Consider the following 19,933-nt stretch of genomic DNA (forward strand, 5'->3'; position numbering starts at 1 on the left):
CTGGAGCCTGCCGAGCTCCTCTGCCTCTCTCGTGCCTCCTGCATTGGCAGGTGGGTTCTTTACCACTGCGCCACCTGGGAAGCCCCCTGGGAGAAGTTTGCGTCCTGTCAATAGTTCATCTCTTTCCTCACCTGGTGGTTACTCGAATTTACTTCTTTGTTAATCCTGGGCATCTTCAGTGTAAAGAAACTTCTGTTGATGCCTTGATAAACTTAGAGAAAAGTTTCTTCACAAATCCTGTGTCTGAGTTATGGAAAAAGAGCCTAAATGTTCCAGGAAATATGATATCCCTAAACTGCATGTCTGGTGGCTTACAGCCATGATAGAGTTTTCCCTGGTACCTTATGGTTGATTAATTAAGCCAGTGGAGGTTAAGTTTAAAAACCTGACCTTCAAGATTTGAAAGTAAACTTTACAACAAGATTTGTTGTAAAGTTTTTTTTTTGTTGTTGCCTCTCATAATTTGAATTTATCTCGGATTGTCTCATAACTGCACCATTCCTCCAGATCTTTTATCCGTTCCTATTTTTCCCTCTTTAATCAGTGGGCTTCCCTGATGGCTTAAATGGTAAAGAATCCACCTGCAGTGCAGGAGACCTGGGTTCAGTTCCTGGGTCAGGAAGATCCCCTAGAGAAGGGAATAGCTACCCACTCCAGTATTCTTGCCTGGAGAATCCCATGGACCGGACAGCCTGTGGGCTGCAGTCCATGGGGTTGCAAAGAGTAGGACATGACTGAGCAACTAACACAAACCCAAGGTTCTGTTAATTTATAAGCAGTTTGCAGAGAGATAATAATACTGATTAGACCTCTGTTACTGCTATTTCCTGGGCTTTCCAGGTGGCTCAGTGATAAAGAATCTACCTGCAATGCAGGAGATATGGGTCTGATCTCTGGGTTGGGAAGATCCCCTGGAGAAGGAAATGGCAACCTACTTCTCTAGTCTTGCCTGGAAACTCCCATGGACAGAGGAACCTGGTGGGCTACAGTCCCTGGGGTCGCAAAAGAGTCAGACGTTACTTAATAGCTAAACAACAATTGCTATTTACTGCTGCTGTTTCAGGAGAAATAAGCCTGTAGTTTCAAAATTGAAGATAAGCATAGAATTGGCATTTGGGAATGGTAAAGAATGCCATTTGATGGTCTCATTCAATCCTCACCACAGCTCTAGGGAGATAAGGGAGTATGAAATCCATGTTTGACGTGAAGACACTCGGGCAGTTAGTAAATTACTTCGTCCCATACTGTTATGTGATCGGAGAATGATAGAATCTGAGTACAGGTGGATCTGATGCCGTGGCTCGTACCACCTGAAGCCGACTGCCCACTGCTGCAGAGAACGGTCTCCACAGAGGAGCTTCTGGAAGTCCCGTTTTGTTGGTCACCGAACATGGCTTCTTTCACGTGGTTTTTCTAAAATAATACGTTCTTTGATAGTATTTAATCATGTTCTAGCCCTGTTCATTTATGTTGTGATTTTCTTTTAGAGTATGAGATTTCGATTTTAAGAAATTTAGAAAAAACTCAAGTTTAATTTGATTGTTTTTCAGCTAAAAAGTCAGTTCACTCTGCCTTTACTTAAAGGGTACTTAGGTCATGCAGGTAATCTGTTGCAAATTCCCTTCGAATTGAAGTGTCTATGTTATTGGTTGCTGAAGAAGTATGTGTTCATTTGACTGATGATGGTGAGATTTTATTTTGGCACATTAAAGTCTTCCTAGCAACATGTTGTCATAGTTTAGGATGGTTATAACCTTTTGTTTTCCCCCAGATATAATTATACAGAATCTTAAACTTTCAGAGTTTAGGTTTATTGGTCTGATGCAGGGGACACATAAATCTGGGGAATTTTGATCAAAATAAAACACATAGTCAATGTGTTTTATCAAACATCAAATTTAGTATCTTTCCTTTTATTATGGACCTAAAAAGCAGGCTATTTCAGTTGTGCTAGCCTGAAAGGACCTTGACATTGAGTAAATCACCGAGGAGAATGTCCTAGACTTGACTTACATAGTTTGGTTTATAACAGAGTTGATTAAGGTGAACCTGAGGCTGCTGGCAAAAAGATTTATAGGTATTTAGAAAATGTAAGTTTGCAGTGTGGAACTTGTTACTTTGAAACCATTTTCGGGGAGTGAGTTATAATGAAGGTCAGGTGTATCATGGAATGTGTGAAATTTTTGACTTGTAACAAATGTTTAAATATTTGGATTAACAGAAGGTGCAGAAAGAACTCTGGAGATGACAGATGACCAGCCTTCCTCTGGCAGAGTAGGACTTGATTCCTTTTTAGAAGTGAAAGGCAAGGTGAATGTGGAGAATATTTAAAAGTGTTACGAAGCTGTTGATAGTATTTTCTTTTCCTGAGGAACGATGGCAGTATTATCATTGGTAAAAACAAGAGCCTGGAGCCTTTGGTTCTCTTAGAGCTTGCTCTTGGATTTTGGAAAAGTCACCTTTCCGGCTTTGTTTGGGGTTTGAGTTTTTGTTTTTCTTTTTGCCTTTCATTTTCCTGTTAACGTCATGGAGGAATTCTGAAGACCGGGTGAAGTGCTTGAAGGTAAAATGTAAGCAAACAGGTTTTTTGGGTTTTTTCCCCCCTCCAAGGACAAAAAGGTGGATCCTGTCAATTATGGAACTTGCCATTTGGGGACATGTTAATTGAGTAGTTTCAGAGCATGAATATTTATAAAAAGAAGCAGTGACTTCTGGCAGCCAGCAAAAATGAACTAGGATTAAGTCTAGACAGTGAGCCTCTTACAGGACAGTGACCATGTCCCCACCCTACCTGACCCCATTTTTGAAAATTTCAGAGTATAGAGAAAAAATATAATGAATGACACAGAAGTATTCCCCCCCACCCCCAGATTTCCGTACTTACTTCCAGTCTTCTAACTGTTACTAAGCGAAGCGTGGCATGCGTCTCTGACCTCTTTCACGCATTTTCTGCCTCTGCCCCCGCGTTGACCCCGGCAGACTATGTCATGTCTGTGTGCCCTTCTAGTCCAGTGTTTATACGTTAATTTATGCATGCTAATGCCCATAAATTATATGTATGTATAGACATAACCTTTCTGTGTTTTATAACATTTACACAAATTGTATAGTGATCTGTGTAACAGTGCTACGCAAGTATTATTCTACAGGTATAGTAACATCTCGTCTTTTTTTTTTTCAGTCACATCATTTCAGTGTTTCTGAGGTCCGTAAACACCTGGAGCCCCTACTCCATCATTTTTGCAGATGTTACTCTGCAGTCATCTTTTACACTGTTCTGTTCTTATAAGATTGGTCCAAGTTCTTCTGAACTAGCTGTATGACATTTTCATCCTTGTTCATTCAACAGCTTGCCTTGACTCTTTTGTCCCTGTATACATGGTAGTTAACGTTTAGCACGTGATAACAAAACCTCTTGAATTATTAGTTTTATTGACGTCTTTAACATGCATATTGTAGTCCTCATTTCAGTGTTTGCGCACACTTTATTCTTGGTATTGAGTCATAGGAGTTTTATGGCTAGTTGATCTTCATTAAGGAGGTCAGAGTGTTCCAAGATTACATATCAGTTGTTCAGCTGTAGATAATATTTTTAATGGGCATCATTTATTTCCTCAATAGTTAGGATGATCATATAATTTATTGTCCAAACTGATGAACTAGAGAGTAATTATTATTACTATTAACAGTTAGCCTGGGATAAGAGTTGCAACCCACCCCAGTATTCTTGCCTGGAGAAACCCGTGGACAGAGGAGCCTGGCGGGCTACAGTCCATAGGGTCACAGAGAGTCAGACAGGACTGAAGTGCCTGAACACACACAAAGAAAATGACTGGCCATGTTCGAGCAAAACAGGGAAACCGATTTGCTCGTGATGGGAAGTGAAGTTCTCAGTGGTTCTCAGAATCACTGTGAACCTGTGTACCTGAGAGAGAGTGTGATCCAGTGCACTCATTAAACACTGCATAGAACCAACCCAGGGTTGCAGTTAATTCCTAAAGAAGGAAATACAACCAGCAAGAAGGGGAAATTGTTCCCTGGGTGGTGGCAAGCTTGTGCTGACGCAGTCATGAAAGGAAGTTACTTTTTAGTGTGTTGATTGCAATTTAGAAGGTTAATCAACTCTCTTCTCAAGGGAAATAAGCTGTACTCTTTCTCACCTGATTGATAAAAAGAGTAAAGATCACTGGAGTTTCCTTATCAGAAAACTCAAGATAAAGGTAAGGTAGAAATAGAACACTGCAGATGCCCTCGTCACCCTCTGTAAGGGACGTTTCTTCCTGCTTGTGAACTATGCCTCTTGTGTTCTTTTGATACACTGGCCAGAAGTTAATGTGCAAACTATCGCTGAGTAATTGAACAATGCACCCATGAGTGTTACAGCTTTCCCTGCTTGGTGATGAATTCAATCTTGAAGGCGATGTACTAACCCCAGTTATAGGATAATGGTGGTTTATTGCCACAGTGCTCTTTGGTTTGAAACTAGCTTTCTTCAGATTGCTTGTTTTTGTCTCTTTAGCTCAGTTAATTTATTATTCACCTCGTGCTTGTTGAATGTGGACAAGGCAATGTTTCACCAGGTACTGGCAGTGTGGTGGTCAACATCCTTGCTACCATAGTGCCTGTGGATAATCGAGATGCTCAGTGGGGAGAGGTTGCACAGTCATAGCTGAGCAGCTGACCAGACTCGATGACTTAATGCTGGCAGTGAAACACGCGAATGGGGTGGACAGTGACAGGTGGGCCCGAGGGCCACCTGTTTACATGCAGGTGGTCAGACAAGGCCTCTCCGAGGAGGTGAATCGAGGCCTGAGTGATAAGAGGCCAGGGAAGCAGGCAGAAGGGAGTCCCAGCAGGAGAATCAGGATGTGTACAAGTCAACAACGAGCTTGGTGTGTTGAAAGACCATCAGGGAAAGTGAGCCCAGGTGAGGCGCAGTGCGAGGATGGGGGCGTCGGGAGGAGGGTAGAGATGCCATTGTGAGTTCTGTGATAAACGCGAGGTGCTTAGGCCAGAGATAGAAATTTGGGTGTTACTGGCAGCTGCATGGTGTGGCCAAAAAGAAAAAAAAAATTTTCTGTATAGATACCAAGAGAGATGAGTTGGGAAAGTGAGACTGACACATATATGCTATCAATACCATGTATAAAACAGATAACTAGTGAGGACCTACCAGGGAACTCTACTCAGTGCTCTGTGGTGACCTGAATGGGAAGGAAATCCATGGAAGAGGGGATAGATGTGTGTATTCATGTAGGACTTCCCAGGTAGCACTAGAACCCACCTGCCAATGCAGGAGACACCAGAGACACAGATTCGATCCCTGGGTTGGGCAGATCCCCTGGAGGAGGAAATGGCAACCCACTCCAGTATTCCCTGCCTGGAGAATCCCATGGACGGAGGAGCCTACAGACAGAGGCGGGCTGCAGTCCGTGGGGTTGCAAAGGGTTGGACACGACTGAAGCGGCTTAGCACACACATGTATACCTATGGCTGGCTCACTTTTCTGTACAGCAGAAACTAACAAGACATTGTAAAGCAAGTATGTTATGTGTGTGAAGCCATTTCAGTCGTGTCCAACTCTTTGCAACCCCATGGACTGCGGCCCAGCAGGTGCCTCTGTCTGTGTGATTCTCCAGGCAAGAATACTGGAGTGGGGTGCCATTTCCTCCTCCAGGGGATCTTCCCAACCTGTGTCTCTGGAGTCTCCTGCATTTGCAAGTGAGTTCAAGCGCCACCTGGGAAGCCCTGTACACCCATACGCCTATTAAAAACAAAAACACCAAAACCAAACAATCAACTATACTCCTATACAAAAACTAAAAACAAAGAAGTGTGAGTGTTATTGGCATATAGACAAACTGAGTGTCCTGGGGATGGACGAGAAAAGTGAGAGGGTTGAGTCCTGGCACACTCCATCACTGAGGTCAAGGGGAGCAGGAAAAACGGAGAAGCAGGCAGAATGTTAGGGGTTGTGGCGTGAAAGGTTGCCTTCAGGGGAGCAATTTCAGGTGGAGAGAAGTCATCAGCCACTTGGAATGCTACTGAGAGGTTGTGTAAGATGAGGACAGACCCGTTTTGTGTGCAGTTTTGAGTTTCTCATCCTGACATGTCAGAGGTCTCCAGGATCTGTTCATCTTCATCTTCCATCCTGAGTACTTGATATTAACCCTGGCTTGTTGACCTTCTTTACTCCTGTGAATGTCCCTCCCCTAGCCCCCTTTGCCACAGCCGTATCTGCCCCGTAGGTTCTGGCTGCAGTGACTCAGCAGTCCCATAATCTCGGGCTGCCCACCCTCGTGGCGCCTTCCAGCCGGTATGTCACCGCGTGGCCTGATCTTAGAAGTTGGTGCACGGATGCGCTCAGCCTCCCAGCAGCGCCTCCCAGGGCGTGGCCTTGCTGACCCTCCTCGTGCCCTCTTCTCCACGGGCTCTGCTCCCGAGTTCTGCCATCTCATGGCTTCCTCAGGGCTTCGTTTCTTCTCGTCCTCCTGTACTGCAGAGTGGCTCTTCCAGTCATGGTTTCTAGGTCCTTCAGTGACAGTGGTATTATTGCTCATGTGTGTGTGTTGTGTGCTTTCAAATTAAGTCAAAATTTTTATTGAAGTAAAATATGCCCATAGTTTAAAATTTTTTTGGATAACTCTGAAAGGTGATATTGGAAGACTAACATCCAGTTTCATTCCTTTTTAGTCTCTTAGTTTCCTAAATCTCCTAAATCTTAAAAGAACCTATTATATGTTCAGTTCTTTTGGCAGTTCCATATTTATAAATTATATGTGTGTGTGTGTATACTACTTTCTTAATTTTTTTAGACATCTTTTAGATATCATCTGCTGCTAAGTCACTTGAGTCGTGTCCGAGTCTGTGCGACCCCATAGTCGGCAGCCTACTAGGCTCCCCCGTCCCTGGGATTCTCCAGGCAAGAACACTGGAGTGGGTTGCCGTTTCCTTCTCCAATGCATGAAAGTTAAAAGTGAAGTCACTCAGTCGTGTCCGACTCTGTGCAACCCTGTAGATGGCAGCCTACCAGGCTCCTCTGTCCCTGGGATTCTCCAGGCAAGAACACTAAAGTGGGGTGCCATTTCCTTCTCCAATGCATGAAAGGGAAAAGTGAAAGTGAAGTCGCTCAGTTGTGTCTACTCTTAGCGACCCCATGGACTGCAACCCACCAGGCTCCTCTGCCCATGGGATTCTCCAGGCAAGAGTACTGGAGTGGGGTGCCATTGCCTTCTCCTAGATACCATCTATGGACTTCCTATTATAGATGAAAATTTAGCTCTGATTTCCTCTTTCCTTCTCATTCTTCCAGTGTAATCACATCACAGTTTTCAGCTAAATCGTGATACCATATTTACATTGTTGAGACTGAATAAATATACCTTCTGAGCTGCGTATTGTCTGTGTACCTTTCCTTCAGTGTGCAGCTTTTTGTTTCCCCGATATTAAACAGTTTTTATTCTGGTTTCATTTTCTGCGTGCCTGTTTTATTCCACTTGATTCTCTGGGCCATATGTCTGTCAGTAGTTCTCTCCAAATCTTTTCGCATACCAGATAACTCACCAGTTTTATTTTCTTCCCAGTTACTTCCTTCCTGAGACTCCCTGTCCTTCTCCAATCTGGACGGTCACACACCAGGCCTCTGCAGAGCTGTCTTTTGGCTTTGCAGTCACAGTTATCCCTTTGTCTCCCTCTTGGGAAGGGCTTCCCTTTTGGCTCAGTGGTAAAGAGTCTGCCTGCTGTCCAGGAGACCTGGGTTCAATCCCTGGGTCGGGAAGATCCCCTGGAGAAGGAAATGGTAACCTGCTCCAGGATTCTTGCCTGGAGAATTCCATGGACAGAAGAGCCTGGTGGGCTATAGTCTGCAGGGTTGCAAAAGGGTTGGACATGATTGAGGGACTAAAGCATCACCAGCTCCACCCTCTGGGGAGTGTTTTCCAGATTGTGAGTGTTTCTTTTTCTTGGCTTTTTTCCTTTGCATGTTCTCCAGCAGCTTCCTGAATAGGTCCGTGTTTGAATATTTTAAAATCCTAGTTTCATACTTCATTGATGACTGGGTAAAGAGTTTTAAGTTGAAAATTTTGTTTTTTCTGAATTAAAAGAAAAATGCTCTTACTATCTTCTAGCAGCCAGTAAGGCTATGGAGTCCTATATTCTTGGTATATTACCTATTGCCTTTATCCCTTTAGAAACCTTTAAAATGTATTTTATCTTTCTTTTTCTCTTTCTTCATTCCCCTCTCCCCCAACTCTCCCTTTTTCTGTGTTGTACTGGTTAGACAATCCAGTGTGACATTGAATAAAACTGGCATGTTCCCATTAAATATGATGTGAATTATAGTTTTTTAAAATCACAAGTTTTGGATTTTTAAAAAATATTTTATTTTTCTGTGCCAGATCTTAGTTGCAACATGCAGGGTCTTTAGTTGCAGCATGCAAAGTCTTTACTCTTAGCTGTGACAAGTTGGATCCAGTTCCCCAACCAGGGATTGAACCCCCAGCTTCCCTGATTTGGGAGTGTGGGAGTCTTAGCCACTGGGCCACAAGGGAAGTACCGATAGTTAAGTTTTGTCAATTGCTTTTTAATGCATCTATTGAAAATCATGTTCTTTTATCTTTTATTCTATTAATGTGCTGTATTAATTGATTTATGATATTGAACCAACCGTGCATTCATTACCATCTGAGCCTGGTTTTTTTTCCTGTGGGAGGATTTTTACCAAAGAACTACCTTCTGGCTTTATTGATTTTTCTTTGTAGATTAAGTTGGGGAGAACAGACATCTTACTGTATAGATTAAATTTGGAAGAACTGATATCAAGAAATATCAATTTAGATCTCCTTTGATTTCTTTCAGCAAAGTTTTGTAGTTCTCTGGGTAGAGACCATGGACATAATTTGTTAGATTTATTTATTTTGGGGACTGCTAATGTACATGGTACTGTGTTTTGAATTTCAAAATCCAATTGTTGATGGTCTGTAAGAATGCAGTTGGTTTTTGTATATTAGCCTTGTATCCTGAAACCTTGCTATAACTGCTTATTATTTCCAGGAGTTTTTTTGTTGATGTTTGCGATTTTCTACATAGACAGTTGTCATCTGCAAACAAAGCCACTTGTCCTTCTTTCTTCTCAATTTGTACAATTACCTTTATTTATTTAAAAAAATACTCATTTCTGTGTATTTGACTGTGCCAAGTCTCAGCTGCAGTGTGTGAGGTCTTGGAGCTTAGTTGTAGCATGCGATCTCTTAGCTGTGACATGCAGGATCTAGTTCCCTGAAGAGAGACTGAACCCAGGCTCCCTGCATTGGGAGCGTGGAGTCTTGGCCACTGGACCACCAGATAAGTCCTTGAATATGTGCTTTTAATTTCCTTTTCTTGTTTTATTCCAATATGATATTGGGTAGGAGTCGTGAGAGCAGACATCCTCCCCTTTTTCCTGATCATAGGGGTAAAGCGTCTAGTTGATCACTGAACATTCAGTGCAGTGTTAGCTGTAGTATTTTTGTAGATGTTCTTTCTCAAGTTGAGGAAGTCCCCGTGTTCCTTAGTTTGTGGGACAGCCATTGATTTTTCCATATATTTTCTCTCTTCATCTGGGTGTACTTGGTGATATCTCATATTATAAGGCTTTCTTCAGTTTTCTTTAATCTTTTTTTCCTCTCTGTTCTTCAGATTCGTTAATTTCTCCTGCTCTAGCTTCAAATTCACTCATTCTTTTGCCACCAGACATCTGCTGTTGAGGCCCTACCACGAATTTTTCATCTTAGTTACTGTTCAACTCCAGAATTTCCATTTTGTTCTATAATTTCTTCCTCTCTGTTTTCTCTATTCATAGCATCAATTTCATCACACTTCCCTTTAATCCTTCAGATGTGGTTTTGTTCAGTTCTTTGATAGTAGCGGTTTTGAAATCTTCATCTGCTAAATCCAACATCTGGGAACACTCAGATATTGCCATTGACTGCTGTTTAACCCAGGCTTCCATGGTGGCTCAGACAGTAAAAAAAAATCTGCCGGCAATGCAGGAGACCCAGGTTTGACCCGCAAGTCAGAAAGATCCCCTAGAGAAGGGAATGGCTCCTCACGCCAGTATTCTTGCCTAGAATTCCATGGACAGAGGAGCCTGACAGGCTACAGTCCACAGGGTTACAAAGAGTCTGATAAGGCTGAGCAACTAACACTTTTCACTTTCACTGTGGGTCACCCTTCCTTTCTTCTTTGCTTGTCTTCCATGTATTTGTTGACTACTGTATATTTTACTTGGGCTTCCCAGATGGCTCAGTAGTAAATTATCTGCCTGCCAGTGTGGGAGACACAGGAGTTGTGGGTTTGGTTCCTGGGTCGTTGGGAAGATACCCTGAAGGAGGAAATGGCAACCCACTCCAATATTCTTGCCTGGGAAATCTCATGGACAGAGGAGCTTGGCGGGCTACAGTCCATGGGGTCACAAAAGAGTCGGACACGACCAAGCAACTGAGCGTGCATGCATGCTTTTTTTATAAGTATATTGATGCAGCTCTAGATTCTTTCTTTTTACCTTTGACAGTGGCGGTAGTGGTTTTGTTCGCTCATTTGTTCAGTACCTTGACTGGACTAAATCTCTTGAGTCTGTCTCTCCACAGTGTGACTACTGATGCTCTCCACTTTTGTCTTGGTGTATTTTTATTTTTAAGCCTGGTTTCCTCGTGGGATTGCACGTATGTCTGCATAGTACTGTGCCCAGCCTCAGGTAGCTCAGAGGTTGTGATCAAGCGCTCGGAGCAGTAAAGCTCCCTCCCCTGCTGGCGGTGCATGTGGCTGGCGGGGCAGTCAGACTTGAGGCTCTCCTCTCCTCCTCTGGCCTCTTTCTGTTCCTCTGTGTGCAGGTGTGTGTGGGTGCCCAGGCCCCTCTCTGGTCTCTGCTGTGCATGCTGACAGTTCCCTGTCAACCTGGGAGATGGGAAGAGCCTTGTAAGCCCCCATAGCTGTCTCAGTGCCCAGAGCTCCTGCCCCATCTCTGATTGGTCTGCAGTGTCCAAGTCCAGTGCTCTCCCCAAACAGAGCAGCATCTCAGGCTTGCACGGCCTCTGGCCCTCCCTGAGCACCTGCCTCTAGATGACACTTTGACCAACAACACTGAATCTGATGAGTCGCTATCCCACACCCACCCGCCGTGCCCCAGGGAACTGGCACGTGTCCAGACCTATGTCTGCCCCGTTGAACCTCTGAAGTTGTATAGCTGGGGAGGCAAGAGAGTAGCTGCTGCCAAGACAATCAAAGACTTAGCCTGTTCTTCCCCCTAAGTGCCGTCGTCTTCATGAATAAACTCTTCTCAGTCTACTCTGTCTTTGGTTCATTTCCCATAGTGCTGAAATGGTGGGATTCCCCCCCACCCCTTGTAGCTTTATAGTTGCTTTTTGGAGAAAGCATTGAATCTGTGGGCTCCCTCAGTCTTTTATGCCATAAGTTAAAAATCCCCTGAGCATTTAAGAAAAAAAATTTTTTTACTTTAATTTTTTTTTTTTACCTTTTGGCTACACCAAGTAGCGTGTAGGAGCTTAGTTCCCTAACCAGGGGTTAAACCTGGGCCCCCTGCAATAGAAGCAGAGTCTTAGCCACTTGGCCACCAGAGAAGTTTCATCCCGAGCATTTGTTTAATGTTCCCTCAGGTGATTCTGATACTCAGCCAGCATAGAGAACCACCATACCTGTGATTCTCCAAGTTCTAAATTGTTGCTGCTGTTTAGTTGCTTAGTTGTGTCCAACTCCTTTGCAAACCCTTGGTTTGTAGCCCACGGGGCCCGTCTGTCCGTCTATGGGATTCTCCAGGCAAGAATACTGGAGCAGGTTGCCATTTCCTTCTCCAGGAGATCTCCCCAACCCAGGGATGGAACCTGGGTCTCCTGCATTGCAGGTGAATTCTTTACTTTCTGAGCCAGCAGGGAAGCCCTCAAGCTCTAAATACATACACACAAAATCACAGCATAGCAAAGTTTTTTGCCATATTGAACTTCTTTTTTTTAAAGTCTTTAACATCCGAGATTTTATAAATAAGGACCCAATTTTAACATAGGAACTGAAGAGGGCTACAGTGTAGACCCATTTTCTGCCTAGTTGGCCAGTAGCCTCTCTTGTTTATATATTAAAGTTGGCACATTTGGCCCTTGGACTTGCCTGGGGTATTTATTTTATGTTCAGCTCAGTTGGCCAGCATCCATTTCCTAAAACAGTTTCCTAATCTAATTTTTCCAGGTTGGAAAGCAGGAAATGTATTCTGCTCAGAGGTTGTCTGGAATCTGTGCTTGAGGTGTTCTTAACTCTAAAAGGATATTATTCACGGCTGACATATTAGTGGAGACTAAATTGAGAACATTGGGTTATTACAGGACATTAGCTAACTGACTTTTTTGCGTGTGTGTGCTGCTTTAGAAATACTGCCAGTCAGACTTGAAGGATGTGAGTAATTGCCCAGCTCTAGACTTGATTGTTTAATGAAGTACACAGATAAAGGTGCCCTGGGCTCTTTAGCCAGTAGTGGAAAAGAATAGCTTTAAAAAAAGGAGATTAATAGATCAGTCTTACTTAATAGAATGTAACTGCATGAAAATCTTAAATAAAGTGCTAATCAATGGAATCCAGCAGTTAGAGCAATGTTAACTTTTGGGGTACGTAAGCTTTCATGTTTCTGGATTAGTGGTTCTCAAAGTTTGGTTCAAGGACCCATGAGGGTTCCTGAGACCCTTTCAGGAAATTTATGAAGTTAAGACTGTTTTTCTAATAACACTGATATGTTATTTGGTTATATCCCTTTTTCACTCTCATAAGAAATAGCAGAAAAACAGATACAAGAATTCAGCTGTACTTTAAGCCAAATATTAGAGATTTGAGCAGATTTCACTCGACCAAATTTTTTATTTTGGAAAATGTAGTTACTTTTGATACAGTTTTTTATGTTAACATGCAATGGGTTATAATTCATATAAACAAAAGGTCTTTAGGGGCTTCCCTGGTGACTCAATGATAAAGAATCCACCTGCCAGTGTAGGAGATGTGGGTTCAATCCCTGGGCTGGGAAGATTCCTTGGAGAAGGAAATGGCAACCCATTTAAGTATTCTTGCCTAGGGAATCCTATGGACAGAGGAGCCTGGTAGGCTGCAGTTCATGGGGTCACAAAGAGTTGCACATGACTTAGCGACTAAACAACGGCAATAGACTGTTGAGCTTACAGACTGTAAGTCTCTCTTACTCTTGCCCAAAATCATGTATTGTGTCAACGATCTCATACTGCCTAGAGTTCTACAAACACACTAGGAGTTTTATCTCTTTTAGCTCAGGCTTAACAGACCCACCCTACTCTTTCTTCATTTGATAAAATTCCATTCATCCTTCAAAATACCGTTATCTTCTCCTTGAAGCTCTCTCCAACTCTTCAGCAATCCCCTGGGCTGTAGCCCACCAGGCTTCTCTGTCCATAAGATTCAGAGATCAAGACCATCCCCATGGAAAAGAAATACAAAAAAGCAAAATGGCTGTCTGAGAAGGCCTTACAAATAGCTGTGAGAAGAAGAGAAAAGAAAAGCAAAGAAGAAAAGGAAAGATATAAGCATCTGAATGCAGAGTTCCAAAGAATAGCAAGGAGAGATAAGAAAGCCTTCCTCAGCGATCAATGCAAAGAAATAGAGGAAAACAACAGAATGGGAAAGACTAGAGATCTCTTCAAGAAAATTAGAGATACCAAGGGAACATTTCATGCAAAGATGGGCTCAATAAAGGACAGAAATGGTATGGACATAACAGAAGCAGAAGATATTAAGAAGAGATGGCAAGAATACACAGAAGAACTGTACAAAAAAAGATCTTCACGACCCAGATAATCACGATGGTGTGATCACTCACCTAGAGCCAGACATCCTGGAATGTGAAGTCAAGTGGGCCTTAGAAAGTATCACTACAAACAAAGCTAGTGGAGGTGATGGAATTCTAGTTGAGCTATTTCAAATCCTAAAAGATGATGCTGTAAAAGTGCTACACTCAATATGCCAGCAAATCTGGAAAACTCAGCAGTGGCCACAGGACTGGAAAAGGTTAGTTTTCATTCCAATCCCAAAGAAAGGCAATGCCAAAGAATACTCAAACTACCACACAATTGCACTCATCTCACATGCTAGTAAAGTAATGCTCAAAATTCTCCAAGCCAGGCTTCAGCAATACGTGAACTGTGAACTTCCTGATGTTCAAGCTGGTTTTAGAAAAGGCAGAGGAACCAGAGATCAAATTGCCAACATCCGCTGGATCATGGAAAAAGCAAGAGAGTTCCAGAAAAACATCTATTTCTGCTTTATTGAGTATGCCAAAGCCTTTGACTGTGTGGATCACAAGAAACTGTGGAAAATTCTGAAAGACATGGGAATACCAGACCACCTGACCTGCCTCTTGAGAAATCTGTATGCAGGTCAGGAAGCAACAGTTAGAACTGGACATGGAACAACAGACTGGTTCCAAATAGGAAAAGGAGTACGTCAAGGCTGTATATTGTCACCCTGCTTATTTAACTTACATGTAGAGTACATCATGAGAAACGCTGGACTGGAAGAAACACAAGCTGGAATCAAGATTGCTGGGAGAAATATCAATAACCTCAGATACGCAGATGACACCACCCTTATGGCAAAAAATGAAAAGGAACTCAAAAGCCTCTTGATGAAAGTGAAAGTGGACAGTGAAAAAGTTGGCTTAAAGCTCAACATTCAGAAAATGAAGATCATGGCATCCAGTCCCATCACTTCATGGGAAATAGATGGGGAAACAGTGTCAGACTTTATTTTTGGGGGCTCCAAAATCACTACAGATGGTGACTGCAGCCATGAAATTAAAAGATACTTACTCCTTGGAAGAAAAGTTATGACCAACCTAGATAGCATATTCAAAAGTAGAGACATTACTTTGCCAAGAAAGGTCCATCTAGTCAAGGCTATGGTTTTTCTAGTGGTCATGTATGGATGTGAGAGTTGGACTGTGAAGAAGGCTGAGCACCGAAGAATTGATGCTTTTGAACTGTGGTGTTGGAGAAGACTCTTGAGAGTCCCTTGGACTGCAAGGAGATCCAACAAGTCCATTCTGAAGGAGATCAGCCCTGGGATTTCTTTGGAAGGAATGATGCTAAAGCTGAAACTCCAGTAGTTTGGCCACCTCATGCGAAGAGTTGACTCATTGGAAAAGGCTTTGATGCTGGGAGGGATTGGGGGCAGGAGGAGAAGGGGACGACAGAGGATGAGATGGCTGGATGGCATCACTGACTCCATGGACGTTGAGTCTCAGTGAACTCCGGGAGTTGATGATGGACAGGGAGGCCTGGCGTGCTGCGATTCATGGGGTCGCAGAGAGTCGGACACGACTGAGCGACTGAACTGAAGAGAGACTGTTGGAGAGTTAAGCAGAGAGAGAATTAAGGGTTTTCAGTTTAGGAAATATGCTATGTGATAGTCCAGGGATGCAAGAAGGCATGGGGAACAGTTGTGTTCTGATCCAGGTGGGGGATAACATGAGGGCTTACAATGGCATCTGGATGAAGATGAGGATAGGTACTTACCTTATACTAAGGTAAGCAAAGGTGATGAAATTTCAGAGCCTATGAAAAGCTTCAACATTCAGAAGGGTGGATGAGTGGGGCCCAAGGAATTTTCGAGAGGTATTTTCAGCCTATAAGTGAGAACTTCAGGATGTGGGTATTTTTCTTAGCAACTGCAGCCTCTGTTGTTTCTAAGAGGATGACTGTCCCCTCCGTCCTCTTTACCTCCCCAGATGTAGGAGTTGTCACGTTGGCTTCACCATGTGGCTGACCTTGTAGGAACTATTAGAGTGGGTGGGACCGTGGGAAACTTGATGAACTCACTGGTCCTTTCTGTGTTGTCCAGTGCGATTCTGAGGACTAGACCCCCATCCACTGAGGTTTGCTCTAGATAACGTGGGAAGAGTTGAACTGTGAATGGAGGGAAGTGCTCATTTCCTTAAACCCAGTTTAAAAGTCCTCATTCTACCAGGAAAAATAGACATCAGTGTTTACCCAGTCGTCTGGGTCCTGTGGACATCTTTACTTTTATTGGAAGTGATTTTATAAATAATACATACATAAGAATAGAAGGACAGTGAAAAACAACTCTCTTGTAAATTTTAACGAAATTAAGCATGGCAAAGCCACATTTTTACTCTCCTGTTTCCACTTTGCTAGGTGTATAAACTAAAATGGACGGTATCCTTTGACTACAGGATGTGACCCTGGTACACGTCTTGCTAGTAAATTCTAATTCCAGATTTCAGATGCACGTCTAATGGGTTCTAGTTCATCATTCGTTGCTTCTAGTTCTTCTTGACCTCTATTATCAAAACACAAAATTTTTGAAAGCATTTGCAGCTCAGTATTTCGTTGAAGAGAGTATATCCATCTTCTTTGCACCTTGATTGTAAACGTTTTCATTATTAAATTTAGAATGCTTAGTCCAATGAAGTTTTTTCATTCCAAAATCCTTTCTGATCACTCTAGTATGCCCACAAGCCTTTATCATTTATCTGCTTGTGAACCTGCTCAGTAAATCCCATTGTACAATCACATCATAGACAAAAGAATGCTGTTACCCATCCTTTTAGCAAAACAGGATGTTCTGGGTTCTTATGGTTCATTATGATGAAATCCTCCCAGATGAATGACTAACTTGATGAAAATGCTGTGCTTCCTTTTAGTTTTCAGAAATGATTATTCATTCGTTGATTCTTTTTTGTTTTGCTTTACAAAACTATTTAAAAGAATTATAGAAATACAGGCAGCTGTGAAGACAGTTCAGAGAGATGCAAGGTAACTTTGATCCATTTTCCTCAAATGCTTACTTCTTGTGACAGTTCTATGGAATAATGTACAGATTCAAAATCAGGAAGTTGGCATTGGTACTATAGGTGTGTATAATTCTATGTCACATTATCACATGTGCAGATTCCTATAACCACTGCTGCTAACACGGTGAACAACAGTTTTATCATCACAAAGATCTCCCTTTGTGCCGCCTTTATCGTCACACCTGCTCCTCCATCCCCCACCATCACTGATTCTTGGCAACAAGTAATCTGTTATCTATCACTGTTATTTTGTCATTTTGGAAATGTTATATAAATGGAGTCATACCGTACATAACCTGTTGAAAGTGACATTTTTCACTCAGCAAAATTGAGGTCCATCCAAGCTGTTGGCTACTTCAGTAGTTCATTCCTTTTTATTGTTGAGTAAGAGTCCATGCTGTGCATGTCAGCTTTGTAGATAGCATGTAGTGGGATCGTGTATTTTAATTCACTATTCCAACCCCTCTTTTAATTGGTATATGTAGAATATTTACATTCTGTGTGATTAGGAATGTCAGGCTTAAAGTCTGTCATTTTATTTTGTTCACTGTTTTTCCTCTCTGTTTTTGTTGTCTTTTTCCTGACTTCTTATGGGTTACTTGAACATTTCTTTTTAAATCCCATTAATATTTTTTTATAGTGTCTCTGAACGTGTCCCTTTTGTACAGATGTTTTACTGGTTGCTTTAGGTATACAATGCACAGACATGACATCACAGTCTACAGCCACTGGCATTCTATCAGTTTATGTGAAATGTAGAAACCTTATCTCCTTTAAAACTCCTTTTCCCTCCCCAGTTTATAATTGGTTTAACAATTTCTTCCACACTGAGAACCAAATCAGATGTTTTTGCTTTCAGTCATCAAACATAATTAAGAAAAACTCAAAAACAGAAGAAACATCCATTGTGTTTCCCTGTGTTTTTGCTCTTTTAGGTCCTTCTTTCTTCTTGATATTCCAAGATTTCTTCTGTCATTTACTTTCTCTTTCAAGAACTTTCTCTAGCAATCATGTCAGGGTAGGTTTGCTGATGACAAATTCCACTAGTTTTTCTTTGAGAGTATCTTGATTTCTCCTTCATTCCTTAAGGATAATTTTTCCAGATATGGAAATTGGAGTTGATATTCTTTTTTTTTTTTTTCCCCCAGTAAAGATGGTCCCCAACTTATGATGGTTCTACTTAATGATTTTTTGATGTTGTTCTTGTTCAGTTGCCCAGTCGTGTCTGACTCTTTGCGACCCCATGGACTGTAGCTGGCCAGGTCTCCCTGTCCCTCACTGTCTCTGAACTTTGCCCAAATTCACGTCTGTTGTATCAGTGATGCCATCCAGCCATATCATCCTCTAATGCCGCCTTCTCCTTCTGTTCTCAGTCTTTCTCAGCATCAGGGACTTTTACAATGAGTTGGCTGTTTGCATCAGATGACCAAAATACTGAAACTTCAGCTTCAGCATCAGTCCTTCCAACAAGTATTCAGGGTTGATTTCCCTTAAGATTGACTGGTTTGATCTCCTGTCCAAGGGACTTTCAGAAGTCTTCTTTTTGATGTTATGATGGTGCAAATGCTATACGCATTCAGTAGAAGTCATACTTTGAATTTTCATCTTTCCTGGGCTAGGAATATGCAGTATAATACTTTCACATGATACTGGGCAGTGCCAGAAGCGTGAGCCACAGCTCCCAATCAGCCACTGGATCATGAGGGTAAATAACCGATATACCTACAACCATGCTGTATCCATACAAACATCCTGTTTTTCACTTTTAGTACAACATTCAACAAATTACCTGAAATATTCAACACTGTTGAAAAATAGGCTTGTGTTAGATGATTTTGTCCAGTTGTAGGCTAATGTGTTTTGAGCACATTTAAGGTAGGCTAGACTAAGCTATGATGTTCAGTAGGTTAGGTGTATTAAATGCATTTTCTACTAATAATGTTTTCAGCTTACACTGGCTTTATTGGGATGTAATTCCATAACAATTCGAGGAAGATCTGTGCTTGAAAATGTAGTGCCACTTCCTTCTGGCTGTCATGGTTTTTGATGAGAAATCTGCAGTCATTCAAAAATTTTTTTTTTCTAGTAGATAATGTGTCATTTCTCTCTGACTGCTTTCAAGATGTTTTTGTTCCTAGTTTTTTGATGTTTATTTGTGGCATTTTTTTGACATGGGTTTCTTTGGCTTTATCCTGTTTTGGATCTTCTCAGCTTTTTGAATCTTTATGAAGGTTTGTCTCTTGCCAAATTTGGGAAATTCTAACCATCATTTCTTCTAATATTTTTCCCACTCTGCCCTCTCTCTTTTCCTTCTGGGACTCTGATAATACGAATGTTAGATTTTAGATCTTTTGTTTTAGTTCCAAAGGTTTCTGAGCCTCTGTTAATTTTTTTTTTTCCCCAGTCTGTTTTCTCTTTGTTGTTCAGATTGGGTTATACTGATTATTTTTCTCAAGATTCACCAATATTTTGGGGGGCCCTCTCCATTCTTCTATTGAGCTCATCCATTAAGATTTTTGTTTCAACAATTGTATTTTCTGTTCTAAAATTTTCACTTGTTTTTATAATTTATGTCTTCTGTTTCTCTGCTTAAGGTTTCTATTTTTTCCATTTATTTAGTTTGCCTGTTGAAGCATTTTTATGATGGCTGCTTAAAGATCCTTATCAGATAATTCCAACATCTGTGTCATCCTCAGTGTTGGCATATATTGATTGTCCTTTTTCATTCAAGTTGAGCTTTGTCTGTTTATTAACATGATAAGTGACTTCAGTTGTATCCAGGGCATTTGGGGTATTATGAGAATCTGGGTCTTATTTAATTTGTCCATCTTCACTGACCCCCTTCTGACACCATTCTGAGAGGGAAAAAGGGAATGTTACCTCGTTACCACCAGGTGAGGAGAGAAGTCCAGTCTTCTTACTTGGCCTCTTCTGATTCCACTCTAGCTGGCAGTGGGAGAGGTCCCACTAACACCTCAAATGGGTATTCATTACTGCTGCAAGTTAAATGAAAGTCCTGGCCTCTCACTCAGTCCTGAGTGTGTGTGTGTGTGTGTCTGTGTC

General features: G+C 41.9%; 1 protein-coding gene across 4 annotated transcripts in view; it reads left to right on the plus strand.

The window, feature by feature from the left end:
* MGAT4A (alpha-1,3-mannosyl-glycoprotein 4-beta-N-acetylglucosaminyltransferase A) overlaps positions 1-19,933 on the plus strand; it is a 176,571-nt gene that overhangs the window by 75,939 nt on the left and 80,699 nt on the right. The gene's annotated exons all lie outside the window — the stretch shown is intronic.

This window comes from Bos grunniens, chromosome 11 (genome assembly GCF_055505025.1).
Source record: "Bos grunniens cultivar Pamir isolate PY7600 chromosome 11, Bosgru_T2T1.0, whole genome shotgun sequence".
Classification (NCBI taxonomy): domain Eukaryota; kingdom Metazoa; phylum Chordata; class Mammalia; order Artiodactyla; family Bovidae; genus Bos; species Bos grunniens.